Source organism: Schistocerca piceifrons, chromosome 6 (genome assembly GCF_021461385.2).
Source record: "Schistocerca piceifrons isolate TAMUIC-IGC-003096 chromosome 6, iqSchPice1.1, whole genome shotgun sequence".
Lineage (NCBI taxonomy): Eukaryota > Metazoa > Arthropoda > Insecta > Orthoptera > Acrididae > Schistocerca > Schistocerca piceifrons.
The window spans coordinates 431,888,644-431,910,865 of NC_060143.1; the positions used below are offsets into that span (position 1 = coordinate 431,888,644).

The following is a 22,222-nucleotide window of genomic DNA, read 5'->3' on the forward strand; positions in this document are numbered from 1 at the left end:
TGAAGACCACAACAGCAACAACAACTCAGTGACGAGAACAGCTCAGCAACACAACCAGTGTAGATAAGCCACAGTTAGTAGTTTCAAGTGTGGAGAGTCGTTTCTAGCCCCAGTCAATAAAACGTAAAAATGACGTATAGTAAATGGAAGAAGGAATGCATGGGTACATACCTGTGACGAATTACTATTTCGCAATCTCCAGTTTATAACAATGCGAAACGCTAGGGCTCACTGCACGCGCACCATGAGGTAGAAGGAAAAGAAAATGTCGAATTCACTTTTGCGCACGTTTCATTGAAGAAGCGGCAGCGTCTCGGGTGATTCACCTGCACTAGAGCAGAGCTCGCGAACTGCGCCTTACTGGCGCTTCGTCAGCTGTTCGAGAGACCCGCGTGTCACCTAATCGCCTGCCCTCTGCGCCTATCTGGGAGGGTCGTCGCTCTCTGCTCCCTGATCTGCATACTGCACTGCGCGTGGAACTGCTTCTGCGCTGTAGCTGACTCCTTTCTTCTAATAGGGATCCTCGGAAAACATAACTCATAAAAATAGGTGGACATGGAAGCACAACGTCAATAACGATAGACTATCTAAAGGTCACCAAAAAATCAAACCCGCGTCCGATCATCCTGATAAATCGCTTCAGGCAAATGCTGGGATGCTTCCTTTGAAAGGGCACGGCCGACTTCCTTCCCCAGCCCTCCCTCATCTGATGGCACCGATGACCTTGCTGCCTGGTCCCTTCCCCCGAACAAACCACCAAAAACAAGACTCAATAAGAGTTTGACATTTTCTTGTCCTGCCTTGCAAGACGGTAGAGTTTATCGACGATTGCAGCTGACATTTACTAAACATCCTGACAGATTAAAACCGTGGGCCGGACGGAGATTCGAACTCGAGAACTTTCCCTTTCGCGGACGGCTACTCTACCGCCTGAGCTACACAAGTACGCGTCCTCATGGCTTCACTTCCGCTCAAGTGTACAAAATGTTTTGGCTCGACATTGTAGGTGGACTCAGAAGCACTATGCTGCAACCTGTTCTGTCTCGCAATGTAAAAGTGACCAAAACAGGAATAGATTACACTCTGACTTCTCTTTATCTTATGAAACGAGTACAGCTGTGAACGATAGAAGGTGAATGAAATAAGAAATGTCTAAGCCTCTGTAGGAGCCCTGACCTGTCTTATATTACAGATAAATTCTTGCAAGAAAGTAAAAACAGCAACCATCCACTGTTAACAATACTATTTATTAAGAACAAATACCGCCATTACCAGTTTGAAACCGATAGGATCATGGTCAGGTGGCTACTGATGTTTAACACTGCATTTAACGTATGGTGTCAAGCAATTTTGGCTGTGTCGAAAGTTACTTGGGTGGCGATCTTATATTTGATGTAGGGAACCACCGCCCCAAGTAATCAACCACATCGAAAAACTAAAATTTGACACAACTTGACTAAAAGAGGGGAAATTCATAGGACATATCTGAGGCATTAATTTCGTGACGGAGGGAGGAGGGGGATGGGTAAACATTATATATTATACATTATACAACCGATGTCCTCCCAAATAGGAGTTCGCTGTCTTACTACTACAGCCCCTTTCTCGGTTTCGATGCTGTGCCTACCTGATGAGGATACGACACGTTGTAGCAGCATTCTGCCATAAACTTTGTAAGCAGTATCGTTCTGTGCACAGTTTCTTTAACAAATGCACTGCTCTTCCCCAACAAATCTAACCTTTCCTGCATCAGTCTATCTTCCCTACTATTAATATCACGCGTTCCTGCACTTTCATATTGCTTCGTATCATCACCACTAATCATTTAAATGAATTGGCTCCAGACGTTTACCCTAATCTTGTAATCGGATACTGTCGGGTTATTTGTGTTTGGTGCAGGAATTACCTTTCAGAAAAGCTACGAATCAGTACAATAAGCGGAAACCAATGTACACGTGTTCCACCGCCATGATCGGCCTCGTCTTATAGGCGGCCACACACGTAACTGAATGCTTAACAAGCACGCATGCGCAAATGTGATTGCCCAAGCATGCTTTTGCGTGCGTAGAATAAATTTGCGCAAGCATCAGGACCGTACAAGAGGCTTGATGTATGATCAAATTTCGAATATGGATGCTTGTGCAAGCGTCCTAGCGTATGCATGTTTGAGCTGTGTATCAAGAATAGGCTTGCGCAAGAATTCGTCAGTAAGACGATATGATTTAATTTTTATTCGGTCCTGTTCAGTTACATTCTGTACAAAGTTTGTACTGTAAAGTAGGACAAATCAACGAATACAGTATTACATGGAGGAAAAAAGAAGAAAAGCAGCAATGTTGTGAGTCAGTTTTCGTAGCTTATCTGCAGCAAATACTTAATATATGAATAACATTTTCCTTTCTTCATCAACTTTTCCTCATCACGTTTCCTCGTTTGCGTTTTTCGTAACATATACAAAAATACTGCCAAAGCCAGCGCATCGTCACCTGAGCTCGACATTTTCTGATGCTTGTACAAGTATTTTTGAGCCGGATGGAAGCGTGAGGAATTTGTGAATACTTCCACAAGCAAGCTTGCATAGGTGTGTTTGTCAAGCATGCAGTTACCGTCTTAATGGAGCAGTGTGGTGGATAATTTTTGTGTTACAAACGGCACTAATGGCAGCTGACTTTGCGCATATTACTCTATAGATGGGGTTTCACTAGACACAGCCTGTACACACCTAGGACTAATGTTGGAAGATAGACAGGGCTCTGATTTATGAAAGTATAGGGTTTAACGTCGGGATCACGCATCGATAAATACTTGTTGCCATGGATAGAAAAAGGGGCTCTCTTTTAGGATAAATGGAGATAGCGCATTTCGCTGCCTGGACAGTATATCCGTCAATTAAAAAGAAAAACTGCAGTAAGCACTCACATGATAGATTCTGACACTGAAAGGTAAACTTAAAAGTTGCTGTAAAGAAAAAGAACGCATTGAAACAAGTAAAATTGGACATTTTACAAACTTAACCACCATCTATCAGAAAATACAAACGGTAAAGTTGAGCTCCGATCTTTGAACTCCACGGTATTTCGTCACTGAACACTGACCTAGAAACGAAGAAATTTAATATGTAGTACTATCGTTATGTGAAAGGACAGAGCCTTACTACAAGACTTTTGCCGAGGCTTAAGGATAATGTATTTATATAAAAAAAAAACGAACACCCATTCAATAGACGCTGGTGGATACAAACATATTGAAATACCGCCTGTTGAACTGTATAATAATTTATTACTTCAAGAACTCTTAAAATATATATAAAACATTCATATTGCCGGTTTCGGCTTGTAGACACCTTCAGATCTGATGAATCCGCTAAAGAGCTTCGGTACAAATGCTGTTAGGCACTTCGGACATCACGAAGTCAGTTTAAACCTTTCAATTACAAAAATCAACCTAATTTTATGGGGAGAAATGAACATAAAAAAATATCACAGATGAAACCAGTGGTACCCGAATAAACATCCTTCACAGTTTCAGCATATCGCTGTTGGTCAACAGTGCAACAATGGTAACTTTAACGTCAGCATCGTAATCGACCATGTGGCCACAAATATGGAAAAGGGAAAAACTCTGACGTAACTGTAAAAGATCTTACGACCTCAGACCGTTTCCGGCGAATGACAACATTAAAAACAAATATCTACGAAGGTACTACAGTTTTTTTTATCGGAAATCAAAATGCACGATTGTTCAAGAGAACTAGCAGACCAGAATTGGGATGAAGTGTATAGAGAAACCAATGTACGTGACAAACTCTCAATATTATTTAAAGTGAAGTTTGAAATCTTGTTTTCGACACTACTTAAATCAGTAGCAATGTCTCACTCAAACAAATGGATAACAGCACGTATTACAAAATCCTCACAGATCCTGAAGTAACTCATTTCCATGAAAAAAAGTAATAATGAGCCATAGTTCTTAAATTTTTCCCATACATACTACATAAACATTTATGGGATGGTGCTGATAGCTGCAAGACGAAATAATATACAATGAAGAGAACAAAATCGAAATAGTCGTAAAACAGTTAACAGGATGAGACAAAAAAGCATAATGACATTCACCAGCTAACAAACTTACTTGAATGAGCATTTTATATGTGCTGAAGAGAAAAGACAATAAAAATATCCAAAACCAAACTTAACACCTACTTGGAAAACTGGGCACAAAGAGTAGAGATAACCCAAACCTCGAATAAGGCTAAAACATCAAACTGCATTAACACAGGAGTTGCTCAGTGTAGCACACTGACAACAGTACTGTTGCTGGCACACATCCATGATCTCCCATACAATTAGACATGGGGGAAAGAATTCTCGTTGCTGATGACAGGAATATCACAGTCATGATACGCAATAAGACTCCTCGGAGTGAAAGCAAACTAAAACCTCGCGGAAGTTTAGAGTGGGTCCATACATAATGAAAACGAAGGAAACAATGCCATGGATTTTAGTTGGAAGAGGAAAAATGATACTATGAAGTTAAATGTAGATAGTACCTCGATAGTCTGTGTAACAAAGACAAAAGTTTTAGGAAAGGATATTGATTCTAAGTAACGTGAATATGCTTTTGTTGGTTTGTTTGAAGGAGGGGACCAAACAGCTAGGTCATCGGTCCCATTGGATTAGGGAAGGATGGGAAAGAAAATCAGCTGTGCCCTTCCAAAGGAACCGTCCAAGCATTTGCCTGAAGCTATTTAAGGAAATCACGGAAAACCTAAATAAGGCTGGCAGGACGCTGGTTTCAACCGTCTTGCTTCCTAATGCGAGTGCAGTGCTGAACACCGCACCACGTAGCTCGGTCGTGAATACGCAAAGGAAGTTGGAAACAGAATGCCATCAGTGTGCCAGTGGTGTTACAGTTCTGGCATCAGAGCGTAGCAACCATCGTTTTTTTAGTTACATACTATTCGTATGTGCTGAAAGCTTGAAAGGCGTTAGTTGTTTTACTAGTAGAAGCTACTGGACTATAACCTAACCACTGTTCCTGGAGGACGGGGAACTATGATTTCAGGTGTTCTTCCATAAGAGAAGGATTCTTCACCACGGCTTTCTGTTACATCAAAATGGAATTCCGCAACAATTGACATGGGCCATAAAAAGCTTATACAATGAATCTAAACTTGTAATAAAAGCAGGGAACAAATTGAGTAAGAATATAATTATAACTAATCAAGGAGTTAAACAAGGTCGCAGTATTTCATCAGTTTTGTTCAGTTTGTATATAGATGACATGATTAAAAAGTGGAATAAGGAAATAAAAACAACGGAGGAGTAAAACCAGGTGAGGAACATCAATTAAAAACATTAATGTATGCTGACGACGAGACTACACTAGCCACTTCAGAAGAAGAGTTAGAAGTACAAAGACATGTATTTGAATTTAACTAAATTGGTCAAAATTATAATTTCATACTATCTGTAGAAAAGCAAAAGTAATGACATCCAGAGGAAAAAGGCAAGTGGAAACAAAAATAGTTAAATAAAAAAATAATCGAGCAAGTAAATCATTTTAAGTACCTGGACTGTGACATCTATTTTCACCAAGGTAAGGTTACAAAAACTGAGACAACAAAATTTCAGGAAACATGGAAGACATTAATATAATAGTGAAGCAAGAAATGAAATTCCTCAGACGAGTTAACTAGAAGATAGCTATTAGAAATTAGCTTAAAATATTCTTATAACGGAAAAAATCAACACTTACAGGGAGAAATGGAAGGAGCATGAAACAGAATGCCCCGAAGCCAAATATTTTACAAAAAATTTCATTGTATTCCCAATGGGGTAAGGGGAACAAATGCACAGAAATGAACATAGTGTTCAAACTACAGAGAAGGATCATAAGAATATTAACCAAAATAGTCACTGAGCTCATTGTAAACATCTAATCCAAACGTTGGGATTTTAACTACATCATTTGATTGTATTCACCAGCCAATTATGTACACCAAAAATAAGGTTGTTAGATACAATACAAACAGCTCTGTTCATAACCATACAATAAGATCTACATTAAATTTATATTTACCAAGGAAGAGTAAATATAAATCTCTAAATAACATTTTCATCCAAGGGATAATGTTGTACAATAAACTATCCAGGGAGATTAAAGAACTTACTAAAACAAACGAAAAAAATTGCAGTGAGTAGTTTCCACTCGCTCCACTTTCAGTGTCAACACCTGTACAGGTGTTCATTACACCAATCACCAAGGATGAGTTTGTCGATGCATTGCATAAAATGGAAAATGGAAAGGCAGCGGGACCGGATGATATGCCAACGGACCTTTGGAAAGCAAAGGGATAGGATTCAACTAAATGGCTGATATATTTCGGCAACAAAGTTTTTGGGGGGTGGGGTTGGGGGTGGGGGGGACGATTCCGCCTGATTGGACATGTAGCACAACAGCTACAATTTTCGCCCAATGTACTTTCTACACACACAATAAAAGTCTCTGAACGGATTAAAAAAAAAAAAAAAAAAACTATAAATTATCAGTCTCACCGTCAGTAGATATGGATCTGTGAAGGGCTGTGGGCCGGCGAATGCAATCCATGCTGCTGAAAAACAGTGTGAAAAGTCAAGGCACCTGCACTTTACCTTCCTCTAACCAGAAAGGGACTTTGGCCGAACGCCACACAAGTTGATCTGGTGTGCGGTGCTACAAACGGAGAACCTGATGAACTAGTAGGATGAGTCAGACTGCTCCACCATGACACGAAAAGCCTGGAACGACTGTCTTGCACAAATAAGTACGATCCAACACGAGGAAAACGCAATACCTTACTGCGGATGTAAATGACTAGGATGCCGTCAGAATCAATGGTGTTGATCTGCAAACCGTAAGGACTTTTAAGTGCATTAGGAGCTGGTGGGAATCTCTAATCCTCTGAGCTACACATGGCTCAAGTGGCAATCTGTGCTGGTGTACTCTGTGACTCATTATCCCAAACAGGTTCAAGTCAAAAGTACACCGATCTGTAGTCCGTTCAGTGAAACTGTGTGGTGCTGAATATTGGCCTTCAACAAAAGAAGTTGAATGCCGACTTGCTGTCGTGGAAACACAGACACTTCTGTAGACATTTACGTTAAAATGTATGATCGTGTCACAAATGAGGAAGTTGGTAAGTTAAGTGATCAGCCAGAACAGTATTACCACCGCTTTACGATTGATTTAAACCTTGAGATAGGAGCATCATCTGGTGAGGACTGACTGCTTGTTAGACACACGCACGGTGCATGTACACTACTGGCCATTACAATTACTACACCACGAAGATGACGTACTACAGTCGCGAAATTTAACCGACAGGAAGAAGATGCTGTGATATGCCAATAATTAGCTTTTTAGAACATTCACACAAGGTTGGCGCCGGTGGAGACACCTACAACGTGCTGACGTGAGGAAAGTTTCCAACCGATTTCTCACACACAAACAGCAGTTGACCGGCGTTGCCTGGTGAAAAGTTGTTGTGATGCCTCGTGTAAGGAGGAAAAATGCGTACCATCGCGTTTCCGACTTTGATAAAGGTCGGATTTTAGTCTATCGCGATTGCGGTTTATCGTATCGCGACATTGCTCCTCGCGTTGGTCGATATCCAATTATTGTTAGCAGATTATGGAATCGGTGGGCTCAGGAGGGTAATACGGAACGCCGTGCTGGATCCCAACGGCCTCGTATCATTAGCAGTTGAGATGACATGCATCTTATCCGCACGGCTGTAACGGATCGTGCAGCCACGTCTCGATCCCTGAGTCAACAGATGGGGACGTTTGCAAGACAACAACCATCTGCACGAACAGTTCGACGACGTTTGCAGCAGCATGCACTATCAGTTCGGATACCATGGCTACGGTTACCCTTGACGCTGCATCACAGACAGGAGCGCCTGCGATGGTGTACTCAACGACAAACCTGGGTGCATGAATGGCAAAACGCCAATTTTTTGGATGAATCCAGGTTCTGTTTACAACATCATGATGGTCGCATCCGTGTTTGGCGACATCGCAGTGAATACACATTGGAAGCGTGTATTCGTCATCGCCATACTGGCGTATCACCCGGCGTGATGGTATGGGGTGCCATTGGTTACACGTCTCGGTCACCTCTTGTTCGCATTGACGGCACTTTGAACAGTGGACGTTACATTTCAGATGTGTTACGACCCGGGGCTCTACCCTTCATTCGATCCCTGCGAAACCCTACATTTCAGCAAGATAATGCACGACCGCATGTTGCAGATCCTGTAAGGGCCTTTGTGGATATAGAAAATCTTCGACTGCTGCCCTGGCCAGCACATTCTCCAGATCTCTCAGTAATTGAAGACGTCTGGTCAATGGTGGCCGACAACTGGCTCGTTAATACGCCAGTCACTACTCTTGAACTGTGATATCGTGTTGAAGCTGCATGGTTCTGGTCAGTATGAATTGACTTTGCAAGCATGATGTTATATGCTTTATTGCTATAATGCTATAGACGATGCAATAAAACATACGATATTCACTACAACTTCGTGAAAAACCACGTTTAATGTGACCAGTGATAAAAAAGATATTGATTGAAAAATAAGTGCTGGCCGGAGTGGCCGAGCGGTTCTAGGTGCTACAGTCTGGAACCGCGCAACCGCTACGGTCGCAGGTTCGGATCCGCCTCGGGTATGGATGTGTGTGATGTCCTTAGGTTAGTTATGTTTAAGTAGTTCTAAGTTCTAGGGGACTGATGACCTCAGCAGTTAAGTCCCATAGTGCTCAGAGCCGTTTGAACCATTTTTGAAAAATAAGTGTTGACAGGTTTGGAACCGTCGTCTCGTCTACAACCCTCTTGCAAAGTGCGAAAGATAGCTACTTTTCCACAATGACTTCTTATATGAGACACCTTCGCACGGATACATCACACATAATAGACGCGTAAAACTTCTCTTGTGATTTTCTCTGGATTTCCACTGTAGTGCACCTTGCTACTTGTACACCATGTTGTTTTAATGGCTTACTAAGGCTACACAAAGTTTTAAGTATATTCGTGATCCCAAAGTCGTGGCCTCCTCTTGGATATTTTAGCTTTTTGTGTAAAAAATTTGAATTGTGTTCTAATATGTGAGCTACAGTTATTTTAGTATAATAAGGACTGTCCACTGGCGCCACTACGAGGTGTGAAATGTATGTGTTCGAAAGATTTCTTTTGTACATCCCTCCTTTATGTTGTGATTGTGTTTTAATATCAAGCTAAAATGGATATTATTTGTGGTCATATGTAACCGTTATTTTGTAATTCTGTAAAATAAAACAACCTCCCCATGGCGCACTCCCTTCAGCGCCCTCCACCTGAGTATACCTAACGACGTTCAATGCTCAAGTAACATTGTCTCACTGCACGCAGGACTGGAATGTCGTATTCAAACAGTACCTTGCACCTAGCCACGCATACAAGCAATGTGGCCAGCGTACAAATATTACGTTGCTATGGTAGGACTTAATTCGTATGTAGTCATCTTGTCAAACGTACTTGTACTTGGATTCACCTTAGGTATTGTAAATGTTAACTGTCATACGGTACACTCTGTTCTACAGTATGTCTTGATAATGGAACACAATCCGAAACAGGTCGCCATTTAAATAAAAATAAACTTCTGTGCAACTTTGGTTGTTTTGTAATTTTGTTGCATATTTTGCCTATTTTGAATTTTTCTGGAAATGTTCCGTTTCAAAGAGCAGTTTGCTTGATCCAAGAGTGGGTCGGTTATTTTTTCACTCATGTACTTTATTGTATGATTTGATATTTCATTGTCACCGTCAGACTTTTTGTATTCTTGTATTTTAGGCTCTGGAAGACTTTAATGAGTTCCTGTTCTGACATTGGCTTTAGAAACATTGAACGGGATGGTTACCCAAGTATTTTTAGAGTGCTATGGTCCCTGGTGTTTTATTTCACAGTTTCAGTTGTTGTTGAGTAGCACGGTGTTATACATTTTTATTTACTTAATAGTATTTCTGTTATCTGCATTCTTTTTACTGTAGTGTTCAATATTTAATTTTTTTCATAAGGTTTGTATGGTCCTGTTTATTAAAATGTTCTTTGCTTCTATTTTTAAATGAATGGTTCCTTCTTCTGGTACTGTTTATTTGTCTCCAGATTCCTTATTTCTCTGAGATTCACTGGTCTAGTACAGAGTTCGATTGTTTCTTTGGTAAACCATTGCTTACGGTGATCTCACTTTTACTGACGGGTTATTTTGGGGAAGACTACATGAACATGGAGCACTAGTATGGTAAGACACGCGTCATAGTTTTCATCTGTGTTCTGTGCTTGCATTGTTTCAGTCCAAATTTGTTTCTCGGTGTAATTTTAAAAATGTTCATGTTTTCTTTTGGACTTCCCTCTTGCTTCTCTTTGTTTCTTTCTTTGAGCTCCTATTTTTGTAGATGTAACACAGTGACCTACAATGATATTTGAAATTTTTCCAGTGACTTAAAGCCGAAATTTTACAATCTTTTTCAAACCGCAGAATGTATTGCTACTACTACTGCTATTACTACCACTATTACTGTTACAGACTGTTATAGAAGCTGTGCTTATATTTTTATATTTTCCGTTTCCTCCAAAAGAATTATTTTGGTTTCTTCTCTGTCGGTGTCTAACTATATTATGTACCTTTCTGTGACACTTAACAGCAGTATTTAATAATAGAGACACGAAAAATAATATTTTACGAACCAAATGTACGTAATATCCGTAAGAGCAGGTGTTGTTGCTGGCCAGTTAGACGAGTAATTTACGTGTTATTATTGGCCGTCAACTGTAGCAGGCGCTGTATGCTTTCAACTGTGACAGATGAAGGACATGTATTCCTGGTTTGAGCACTTCCTTTGCAGTTATTTATGTGTACATGTCAATGCAGCGATCTTTTGCATGCTGATGTGTTTGCGGGTGCTTGGACAGTCGTTTACAAGGTAGATATTATAAATACTTTTGACTGCTTTGGATGAGAGTGACTGCTCATGCTTTGTGCGGAAGTGACAAAACGGTTTCAAGAGTTTAATTGAGAGTAGTAATTTTCAGAGAGATACTGGTATTTTTGTGGTTTCGTCGTGAAATTTCTAGGGTCTACGATTTTCAAACACCTTTTCTGATATACTAAACTGTCTTATGTGAACAGTCGAAAAAGTAATGCAATATTTGTTTCCATGCTGGTAGAGAATTGAGGCTAGTGTTACTCAGGGAAATTACTACCATTACACAGACACATTAATCCATTGTGCTGTAAGCTGAGGCCGGCAGCTGTGGCCCAGCGGTTCTAGGCGCAACAGTCTGGAACCACGCACCTGCTACGGTCGCAGGTTCGAATCCTGCTTCGGGTATGGATATGTGTGATGTATTAGTTAGGTTTAAGTAGTTCTAAGTCTAGGGGACTGATGTCCCATAGTGCTTAGAGCCATTTGAACAATTTTTTGTAAGCTGAGAGCGATGAATATCATTACGTATGTGGTGTCTGTTCTTTTGGATATGTTCGAAACAACAGACACCACACACATAATTATAGCGATGGCGGCCAATCATTTCGGATGCACACCACGCTCATGAACACCACGCTCGAACTCTTACGCGTATCAGCGAAATGCCACGAGCAATGAGGATAATGGGCAAGGAACACTACATCAGTAGAGTGTGGAGAAATTGAGAAACTGGGTCTGAGAGGAGGTGTTCTAGGGTAGTCCATGCAGTTGTGATGACCACTGCATCCAGATGGTGCAGTGGTCAGCGCATCTGACTAGTAAGCAGGGGACCCGGGTTTGAATCCCAGCCTGGCGTAAATATTCAGCTTTCGTTACTGATTTAAATCAATGCTCACTGTCAGCTAATGTTATTAATTACATTGTGTCTCAATATCAGTACACTGAAAGCAGATGATGAAAAAATGAGACTGACTACTGTCAACTATGACTGCAGAATTTTTCACAAAACACTATACTGACACAAAAGTTACGCATCCCCATCGGTGTAATGCTTCAAGTAGCCCATTTCATTGCCCCTCACAATCATCCATTCTATTGTGTTCACATTTCTGTTTGACGTGGGCAGTACCAGGCACAATTTACAGATTGAATCTGAACAAGATATTTCTCTCGTTAACGGCAGCTGCAGGAATTCGTAATCGCTAGGAAATTATTGAGGATAATTGGAGCAGTCGTATGCTGCCATAGTGAGATTTGGGCACTGGTTAGTGTTCGCTCGTTCGAGACTCTACGATAAATTTAGTGTAAAATAAACGATAATTAACAATGTATGTAGCCTGTCTTCCATTTTACTTTTCCAATCTGTTAGTCGTGGTAATCATTCATATTATGTCTGCTACGTAATTTACTTGCTAATACAGAATTGGATATGACTGGTGAGCTGCGTGTGTGGATACTACAAAACATTTGTTGCCCATATGAAATGAAAATGAACAGCTGCATATCAGTTGTCGAGCAGGTGTTACGCTGATTAAACTTCCATCAAGGTATTAGACAGTTGCATGTTAACGAGTGGTAATGAATAATATGCACGATCTGTGAACGAACTAGTAAGGTTCAGATCTGCTACAAGTGTAGTGTTTTCATGGTGGATCCGACAGGAGAAGAAAACACTACAGGCTCCATAGTACAAGGTTTACAATTCAGCTGCTTGTGTGGTGTGGAAGAATATTGAGGAGAGGACGGTGGTATTTGATTTAACCATATGGCCCGATAAGTGTAATAGTTTGCCAACTCAGTGGCAATTGACGAACAGTTTTCGTTTCATAACTGGAAGGCAAAAATTGTGGAGCGAATTGGACATAACAGGAAAGTATGCAGGTTTGGCGTCTGAGTCTCGATTGACGTGTGACACACTTTGTACCCGCCTTTTTACAGCGAAGCACAAGCACTAATACATATTACCATTTTTGCCAAGAATCTAAGAGTAAAATGGTCCAACCCTTCATTTCGGAACCTAATTTTTTCACACATATATTTACAACACACGAAGAATATTTAATTAAGGGTGACAATTTTGTCTGTTGTTGCGCATGGTCGGAGTATGGAAAGAGTCATGCCTAATATTTATGAAGTGGTGAAATACAAATTACGAAATATGTCTATAACAATCTCTTACGTTGATGTTCCATAAAAGTCTTCTATGCTGGAAAAATTGTAGGAGTGATATCTGTAGTACCTTCATCGTTCCAGTTAGAGGCTGAACTATCTGTACGTCTTTGCCAGTGTAATTTCGAAATGCGTCTGACAATAATTCCAAAATTCTATGATGTGTCCAGGAATCTATAAAAAAAAGCCAATTTGATCCCAGAATACGGTACGAGAAGGCAACTCATGAAAATTGAAAACTCTCTTCCCCAAACTGCTTTTATTTTTCTTATCTAACCGTGTTGCATCACATATGAGCCAACAACTGCGGTTCCGTATTTTATTGAATATCCTTATTACTACAGTAAATTAAGGTTTAGTAGGACCTGATTAACTACTAATTTACTGAGTGTAATAAGGGTCCACTGATGGTGGTACAGAATTACTGAAATATGTTTGAACCAGAAAACTACGAAGAGTTTCTGTTTTCCGAAGGGGTATGACGCTGTCACATTATCTTTCCTGGAACACGACAAAATGTAAAATAAGATTTTTTTATTACCAGTTTTAAATTTCTCGAAGAGTCTACCACATCATTTTCCGTACAAAATATTTCAAACAATTGTCAAACACTTACCAAAAATATAAAAAAGGGAGTGTCAAGAAACATGTCTACTTACATTTTAACATAACCTTGAAGAGATTTTTTTTTCCAGCGAGAGCAACCATGATAAATAAATTGCCGCACTTTCTCGACAATGAGCGCATAGCTTGTCAACATAGTTGTTGCAACTAAGCTACTATGTCTCTTTTTCTTACGAGCATCAGGATTATCTTGTGATGGCTTCCGGTCTGTATCAGCAATTAAAAAGGTTGAAGCGGAGATTTTACGTGATGTTAACTGCACGTGAAAAAAAATTACGGTATATTTCGAGATGGCACGTATGCCCGTTCCATTATAAGCAAAAACTAACGTTCAACTGAATTAAGTTTCTCAAATCCTAAAGAGCGAGGCTGTCAAAACGGGGTATTTTCACAATAAAAAAATTTGCTGATCCTGATCGAAGATTTTCCCAACGTTGCCAGGTTTATTACCTCATCAGTCCCTTTATCCACTCCCGAAACACTTTTCTGAATACGATATGAGCAAAAGAATATTAGGTGGAGGAAACACATGGGCTAAACAGCAATTCCGGGACTCATCATAAAATTACAGTGAAGGGTGATAACAACATCCTGAAGAATTTGGACCTTCTGGCGGCCTACAAACAAATCAACAGACTTAGAGCTCCCCAATGAAAGTGCAGTCGGAATAGTAAAAGGGCTGGAGAACAGCAATGCGTCGTTTAGAAACCTGTTAGTTGAAGAACTACTCGAATACAAAGGAGTACATTTAGAGTGTTAGCTATAAGATATTATATAGAGAAATCTCGAAGACAATGACGATTCAGAAAAATGGAGAAAAGCAGAAATGTATCGGCCGCCTCCCACAAAAAGTAGGTGTTTTATTTTTTAAGCTAAGACAAATAGTTAAAGAGGAGTAGACATACACTACTGAAAATATTGGAACAGTCGAAGTAGATAGGAAGACAAGATACATTACAAATCAAATATTGGTGTTGATGTTGTGGTCTCCAGTCCAAAGACTGGTTTGATGCAGCTCTCCATGCTACTCTATCCTGTGAAAGCCTCTTCATCTCCGAGTAGCTATTGCAACCTACATCCCTCTGAATCTGCTTCGTGTATTCATCTCTTGATCTCCCTCTACGATATTTACCCCACACGCTTCCCTCGAGATCCAGACTGGTGATCCCTTGATGCCTCACAATGTGTCCTACCAACCGATCCCTTGTTTTGGTCAGGCAGTACCACAAATTTCTCTTCTCCCTAATTCTACTCAGTGCCTAACCTTCAGAATTCATCTGTAGCATCACATTTCAGAAGCTTCTATTCTCTTCTTGCCTAAGCTGTTTATTGTCCATGGTTCACCTTCATATATGGTTAGACTTCAAATAAATACTTTCAGAAAAGATTTCCTGACACCTAAATCTATACTCGATGTTAACAAATTTCTCTTCTTCATAAATGTTTTTCTTGCCATTACCAGTTTACGTTCTATACCCTCTCTACTTTGACCATCGTCAGTTATTTTGCTTCCCAGATAGTAAAACTCATCTATTACTTTGTGTCTCATTTCCTAATCGAATTCCCTCAGCACCACCAGATTTATTTCGGTTACATTCGATTATCCTCGTTTTGCTTTTATTGATGTTCACCTTATATCCTCGTTTCAAGACACAGTTCATTCTTCCAGCTGCGCTTCCAGGTCGTTTGCTGTCCCCGACAGAATTACAATTTCGTCGCCAGACCTCAAAGTTTTCATTTCTTCTCCATGGATTTTAATTCCTACTCTTATTTTTTTTCTTTTGCTGCTTGGCTCAATATACGGATTGAATAACATCGGGGATAGGCTACAACTCTGTCTCAGTCCCTTCTCAACTACTCATTCCCTTTCGTGGCCCTGGACTCTTATAACAACTATCTGGTTTCTGTACAAATTGTAAATAGCCTTTCGCACCTTGTATTTTACCCCTGCCACTTTCAGAATTTGAAAGACAGTATTCCAGTCAATATTGTCAAAAGCTTTCTCTAAGTCTACAAATGCTAGAAGCGTAGGTTTGTCTTTCCTTAACCTATCTTCTAAGCTAAATCGTAGGGTCAGTACTGCTTCGCGTGTTCCTACATTTCTCCGTGTTCCTAAATTTCTCTGGGATCCCAACTGATCTTCCCCAAGGTCGGTTTCTACGAGTTTTTCTATTCTTCTTTAAAGGATTCGTATTAGTATTTTGCAGCTCTGACTTATTGATCTGCTGGCCGGTGTGGCCGAGTGGTTATGCGCGCTACAGTCTGGAACCGCGCGACCGCTACGGTCGCAGGTTCGAATCCTGCCTCGGGCATGGATGTGTGTGATATCCTTAGGTTAGTTAGGTTTAAGTAGTTCTAAGGGACTGATTACCTCAGAAGTTAAGTCCCATAGTGCTCAGAGCCATTTGAACCATTTGAACTTATTGAACTAATAGTTCGGTAGCTTTTATACTTGCCAGCACATGCTTTCTTTGGAACTGGGGTTATTATATTCTTCTTGAAGTCTGAGGGTATTTTACCTGTCTCAAACACTAAGGGACATTATTTCGAAAACGAAATTACATGAGAAATTTTGGATCCACTCGTTATTTAGACGGGAGTCGGGAACAGAGGTGACATGGAACCATTACTGTACCTCCTCCCACATACGTCTTGCAAAACGAGTAAATCAGAAAATTAGATCTAATACGGTTGTTAAGCGAAAATCATTCTTCCCACGCGTCATTCGCGAATGAAACAAGGACTTGGGGAAATTGTAGTGATACCAGATGTAGAATCCGCCATACACCATAAAGTGGCTTGCAAAGCTTACATGTGAGTGTAGATTCTTGTGTAAACTCAATCCTAGGAAATAAACGATTACTGAGCAAGAAAAGCTGATAAGCGCGACAACTATCGTACAATCGGTTTAACACCTCATGCTTCCAAGTTTCTGACAAGAATAATATACAAGAGAATGAAAAAGAAAATTGAGGATCAGTTAGATGACCATCAGTTTAGCTTTAGGAAAGACACCGTGGTGGCAGTGCTGACGTTGCGCATGATAATGGGAGCAAGACTGAAGAAAAATCAGGACACCTTCGTGCGATTCGTGACCCCGAAAAAGCGTTCGACACTGTAAAACGGTGCAAGATGTTCGGAATAGTGAGCAAAATAGCAGTAAGGCACAGCAAGTACACAAAAAAAACGGAAAAATAAGCCTGGGAGAACGAAGTGCTCAGGTTGGATAGGTTGTAAGACAGGGATCCACTCTTTCGCCCCTACTGTTCAGTCTACACATCGAAGAAAGGGTCAAGAGTGGGATTAAAGTTTGCGGTGAAAGGGCACCAATAATAATATTCGCTGGCGACATTGCTGTCCTCAGCTAAGGTGAAGAAGAATTACAGGATCTGTTGAATGGAATGAACAGTCTAAAGAGACAGAATACGTACAGAGAGTAAATCGAAGAAATACTATAGTAATGAGAAGTAGCAAAAATGAGAATAGAGAGGAACTTAACATGAAAATTGGTGGTCACGAAATAGTTGACGTTAAGGGATTTTGCTATCTAGGCAGCAAAATAAGCCATTATCGATGGAGCAAGACGAGCACTGCCAAAAACGGCATTCCTGGCCACGAGAAGTCTACTAGTATCAAACATAGGTCTCAGTTTGAGGAAAAAAATTCTGACACCTATGTTTGGAGAATAGCAACACATGGTAGCGAAACATGGACTGTGGGAAAATCGTATGAGAAGAGTACTGAAGCAATGGAGATGTGGTGCTGTGGAAGAATATTAAAGGAAGCAATGTACTGACAAGAAGAAGGGACAGAACCATAGGATATGTGCTAAGAGATCAGGGAATAACTTCCATGGTACTACAGGAAGCTGCAGGGGGAAAGAACTATTGGGGAAGGCTGAGATTGGAATCCACACAATAAACACGAGGGCGTGCTGAAAGATAATACCTCTGAATTGTTTGTGAGAAAGTTCTTAAATCTTTGTAAATAAAACAAATGTTATACTTCATGTCTAGCTATTTGCAGGTCTCTGCCGCAAGTGGGCTCCGAATTGTAGCATGTAACGCGGCGATGAGTAACGTGGCTATGTCGGTGAGTGAGGAACATTGTGCTGTAAATTCGAAGAGTTTGTCAACTCCTTATTCGAAGAGTTCGTCAATTCCTTCAGCATGACAATGCCAGACCACACTTGAGCATTGCAGTGCCTTCAACAAACCGACGCCTTGGGTTCATTGACATCGATCATGCTCCACGCAGTCCCGACTTGGCTATATCCGAATTTCATCTGTTTCGAAAACTTAAAGAGCACCTTCGAAGACTTGATTTTGAAAGTGAAGGAGAGCTGCAGGCAGAGGTGAGGCTGTGGCTCTGTCACCAAATATCCTGAAGGAACGGTATCAATAAACTGGTCTCTCGATGGAAAAAATAGTTGGTCGCAAGGGTTGAGAAGCAAGTATGTATATATGAAAAATAAATATGTATTATGTTAAAATGTTTGTAAACACACCCAAAAAAGTTTTCCGTCACCTTGGTTCCGAGAGTTCCTGAACCTGTACAGAAAATTGAAATAGATATCAATATAAACATCATTTCCGCGCTTTTTATTTCTCATGAAAACCACACATTGCATGTTGTACCACCATACGGTGAGACCTTCAGAGGTGGTGGTCCAGATTGCTGTAAGCACAGGTACCTCTAATGCCCAATGCCTCATGCACTGATGATGGATGCCTGTATTCGTCGTGGCATACTATCCACAGGTACATGAAGGCATTGTTGGTGCAGATTGTCCCACTCCTCAACGGCGATTCGGCGTAGATCCCTCAGGATGGTTGGTGGGTCACATCGTCCTAAACAGTCCTTTTCAATCTATCCTAGGCATCTTCGGTAGGGTTCATGGCTGGAGAACATGCTGGCCAGTCTAGTCGAGCGATGTCTTTTTCCTGAAGGAAGTCATTCACAAGATGTGCACGATAGGCGCGAATTGTCTTCCATGAAGACGAATACCTCGATAATATGTTGCCGATATGGTTGCATTATCGGTCGGAGGATGGCATTCACGTATCGTACAATTGTTACGCCGCCGTCCATGATCATCAGTGGTGTACGTCGGCCCCACATAATGCCACCTCAAAAGAGCAGGAAACCTCCACCTTGCTGCACTCTCTGGACAGTGTGTCTAAGGCATACAGCCTGACTAGGTTGCCTCCAAACACGTCTCCGACGATTGTCTGGTTGAAGGCATATACGACACACATCGCTGAAGGAAACGTGATGCCAATCCTGAGAGGTCTTTTCGGCATGTTGTTAGGACCATCTGTATCACGCTGCATGGTGTCGTGGTTACAAAGATGGACCTCGCCATGGACGTCGGGAGTGAAGTTGCGCATCATGCAGCCTATTGCTCACAGTTTGAGTCGTAACACGACGTCCTGTGACTGCACGGGAAGCATTATTCAACATGGTAGCTTTGCTGTCAGGGTTCCTCCGAGCCGTAATCGGTAGGTAGCGGTAATCGACTACAATAGTAGCCCTTGGGCGGCCTGAGCAAGGCATGTCATCGACAGTTCCTGTCTCTCGGTATCTCCTCCACGTCCGAACAACATCGCTTTGGTTCACTACGAGACGCCTGGACACTTCCCTTGTTGAGATCCTTTCCTGGCACAAAGTAACAACGCAGACGCGATCGAACCGCGGTATTGACCGTCTAGGCATGGTTGAACTACAGACTACACGAGCCGTGTACCTCGTTCCTGGAACTGATCGGCTGTCCGACCCCCTCCATCTAATAGGCGCTGCTCATGCATGGTTGTTTACATCTTTGGGCGGGTTTAGTGACATCTCTGAACATTCAAAGGGACTGTGTCTGTGATACGATTTCCACAGTAAACGTCTATTTTCAGGAGTTCTGGGAACTGGGGTGATTCAAAACTTTTTTTGATGTGTGTATTATTAAAAACTTTTAGAATTTTTACATGAAAAGTCGCAGGGAATACTTTTCTACGCTCCCTCATAATTGAGGACGTAGGTTCATGAAGAAGCTGGCACAGGAGAGATATTGGTGGCGAATCGCATCAAACCGGTCAGGACCATGATGGCTAAAAAGAAGGAGGAAGAGAAACTAGTGGTCTACAGAACCGAGTAGTGCTGAATGCAAGCTTGAAGGAGAAGAGTGGAATTGGTACTAATTCTGTCAGCGGCACTTTATCGTGAGCAAATGGAAACAAGACACTTAGCGAAGACATTCAAGATCTGCACTGTTGTACAACATGGATGCAAAGCTAATAGGGGCAAGAAACGAAACGAGATGCAGTAAGTCTGTAACGAACCTTTGGAGATCGTCGGTCCCTCATACTAAAATACTCAGAAGGTATTCCTGAACAAACCCTGGAAGTCTGTCTGTGGAATTCTGGTTCAACCTGAGTAAAATGTCAACATCAGTACAAATTTGGAGAGTGAGTTCTTAATAACACACGGTTGTTATGGAATTTGACGAGTAGGGTAATGGACTATGCTAAGGAATCGCAGGATACTATGACTCAGCATTTCGGAGTGCTGCAAGCTACAGTAGCCTGTCGTATTCCTTACGCCGTAACGAAATGTGCTACCTGCCAATTACGAGATGCGGGTTCGTATTCCGGCCACATACCGCTGTATAGTTCGGAAGATAATTTTAAATCAGTTATGAGGTTCTGTCTTGATGGTCGATCGTCGAGTGCATAAGCTTTTTACTATTTACAGCAGTTGTAACATTTCAGTTGTGAAAATCGCCGTACCACGGTCTCATCTATTTCATTGGTATAGTAACTCACAGATATTACTTTCATACGAGATGAGCGCAGTAAATTTTATCTATTTCGTCAGTATTCAATTCTGAAATAGTCTGCAATTAATCCACGAAGTACAAACTCAATTAATCTGCACTGTTAGTCTTAATGAATCCTTTGGCTTTGAGTTCTTAGGTAAGTACGATGACCTTTCCACATTAATACTGCAGTCAGCGTAATTTGTAACAGTAAAACGATACTAGTATGCTTGCTGGCATAAGTTTCACTTCCATTGCAAAGAAGATTTCTGTCTAGTTCTTGTGAACCGTCACTTGAAACTTATTTCACTGTTAACTTTATATTCATTCTTTCGAAAATGGGTGTAAAGTTCTTTAAGCCTTGAAAAGATCTCCGAAAAATCGCTTTCATTCAAACTGGCGGGCTGTATCACACAGGTCAGGACACTGATGACTAAAAGGAAGGAGGAGGAGAGGGTAATGGTCTACAATTGCTAGCAAGAGGCAAAGATGATGTTAAGAAATGTTTTAAAAAAGGACAACATAAGGCCTCTTACAGGAAAACAAAGTATATGGAATACGATAAAGAAAAGTATCTGGAAAAATCAAGGGAGTAGATACATGTATTTCATGGAATGGTTGCAGACAAATAGGCTTTGATAAAAAAAAAAGGAAATGAGAGGAGAGCTAAAGAGACTGGTTAAGCATATAAATATGTTAAAGTAGAAAGGTGGGGACAAAATGACCATCTACAAACACAAAACGAGGCATTAACCACAGTAATGAAGTCTAAATTCGAAACGCACGACACTGAAAAAGAAAGGAGAAAAGAAGTAGAGAAGAAAGAAAATTTTAAGGTATATTTTAGGATTAGAAAAGCGTATAAGATGGTTCATAGACAAAGAGAAATATCTGTGCAGGCAGGCGGAGAATATAACTTAAACGAGAAGATACAGAACCCTGAAATTATACTAGAAAGTTACAATGTGAGTAAAGTTCTGTCTCAGCACCAAGTTATAATAAAATCATTTACATAAAAATAATTTTTATATAATCGACGCTGACACAGTTTCCCCACTCACCAGTCAGCAAAGTGGTGCTGGCGATGCAGACTGAATAGGGTCGAAGAAAAAAAGGACATTTCAAATAGGAGTTCAGAAATAAGATGGATAGCTGTAAGGAAAAACGAGGCATAATAACACGTGGTAAATGTAAATGTCGTGTTGCTGGGGCCTCCCGTGGGGTAGACCGTTCGCCGGGCCAGGTCTTTCGAGTTGATCCCACTTCGGCGACCTGCACGTCAATGGGGATTAAATGATGATGATTAGGACAACACAACACCCAGTCCCCGAGAGGAGAAAATCTCCGACCCAGCCGCGAAGCGAACCCGGGCCCTTAGCATTGACATTCTGCCGCGCTGATCACTCAGCTACCGGGGGCGGACAATAACACGTGACAGAAGAAATAATCAGGCATCTCTACAAAACAAAAAAAAGGAAAATGAAAATGAAAAATTCTGGGAATGGTCGTGGTGGAGGAGAAGGAGGAGGAAGAATATGGTTGCTACATATGGGTAATAAAATTCTATATAAGTCTCTACAAAAGAGGATTGCGAAGAATATTGGGAATAGGCTTAGAGGGT

General features: G+C 41.0%; 1 protein-coding gene across 3 annotated transcripts in view; it reads right to left on the bottom strand.

The window, feature by feature from the left end:
* The window catches only part of LOC124802978 (ankyrin repeat and IBR domain-containing protein 1-like), a 579,445-nt gene extending 579,102 nt beyond the window's left edge, over positions 1 to 343 (bottom strand). For all 3 annotated transcript variants that reach the window (XM_047264079.1, XM_047264078.1, XM_047264080.1), the window contains exon 1: positions 172 to 343. The gene's annotated coding sequence lies outside the window, so the exon portion shown is untranslated. The remainder of the gene's footprint in view (positions 1 to 171) is intronic.
* Between the last annotated feature and the right edge of the window lie 21,879 nt (positions 344 to 22,222).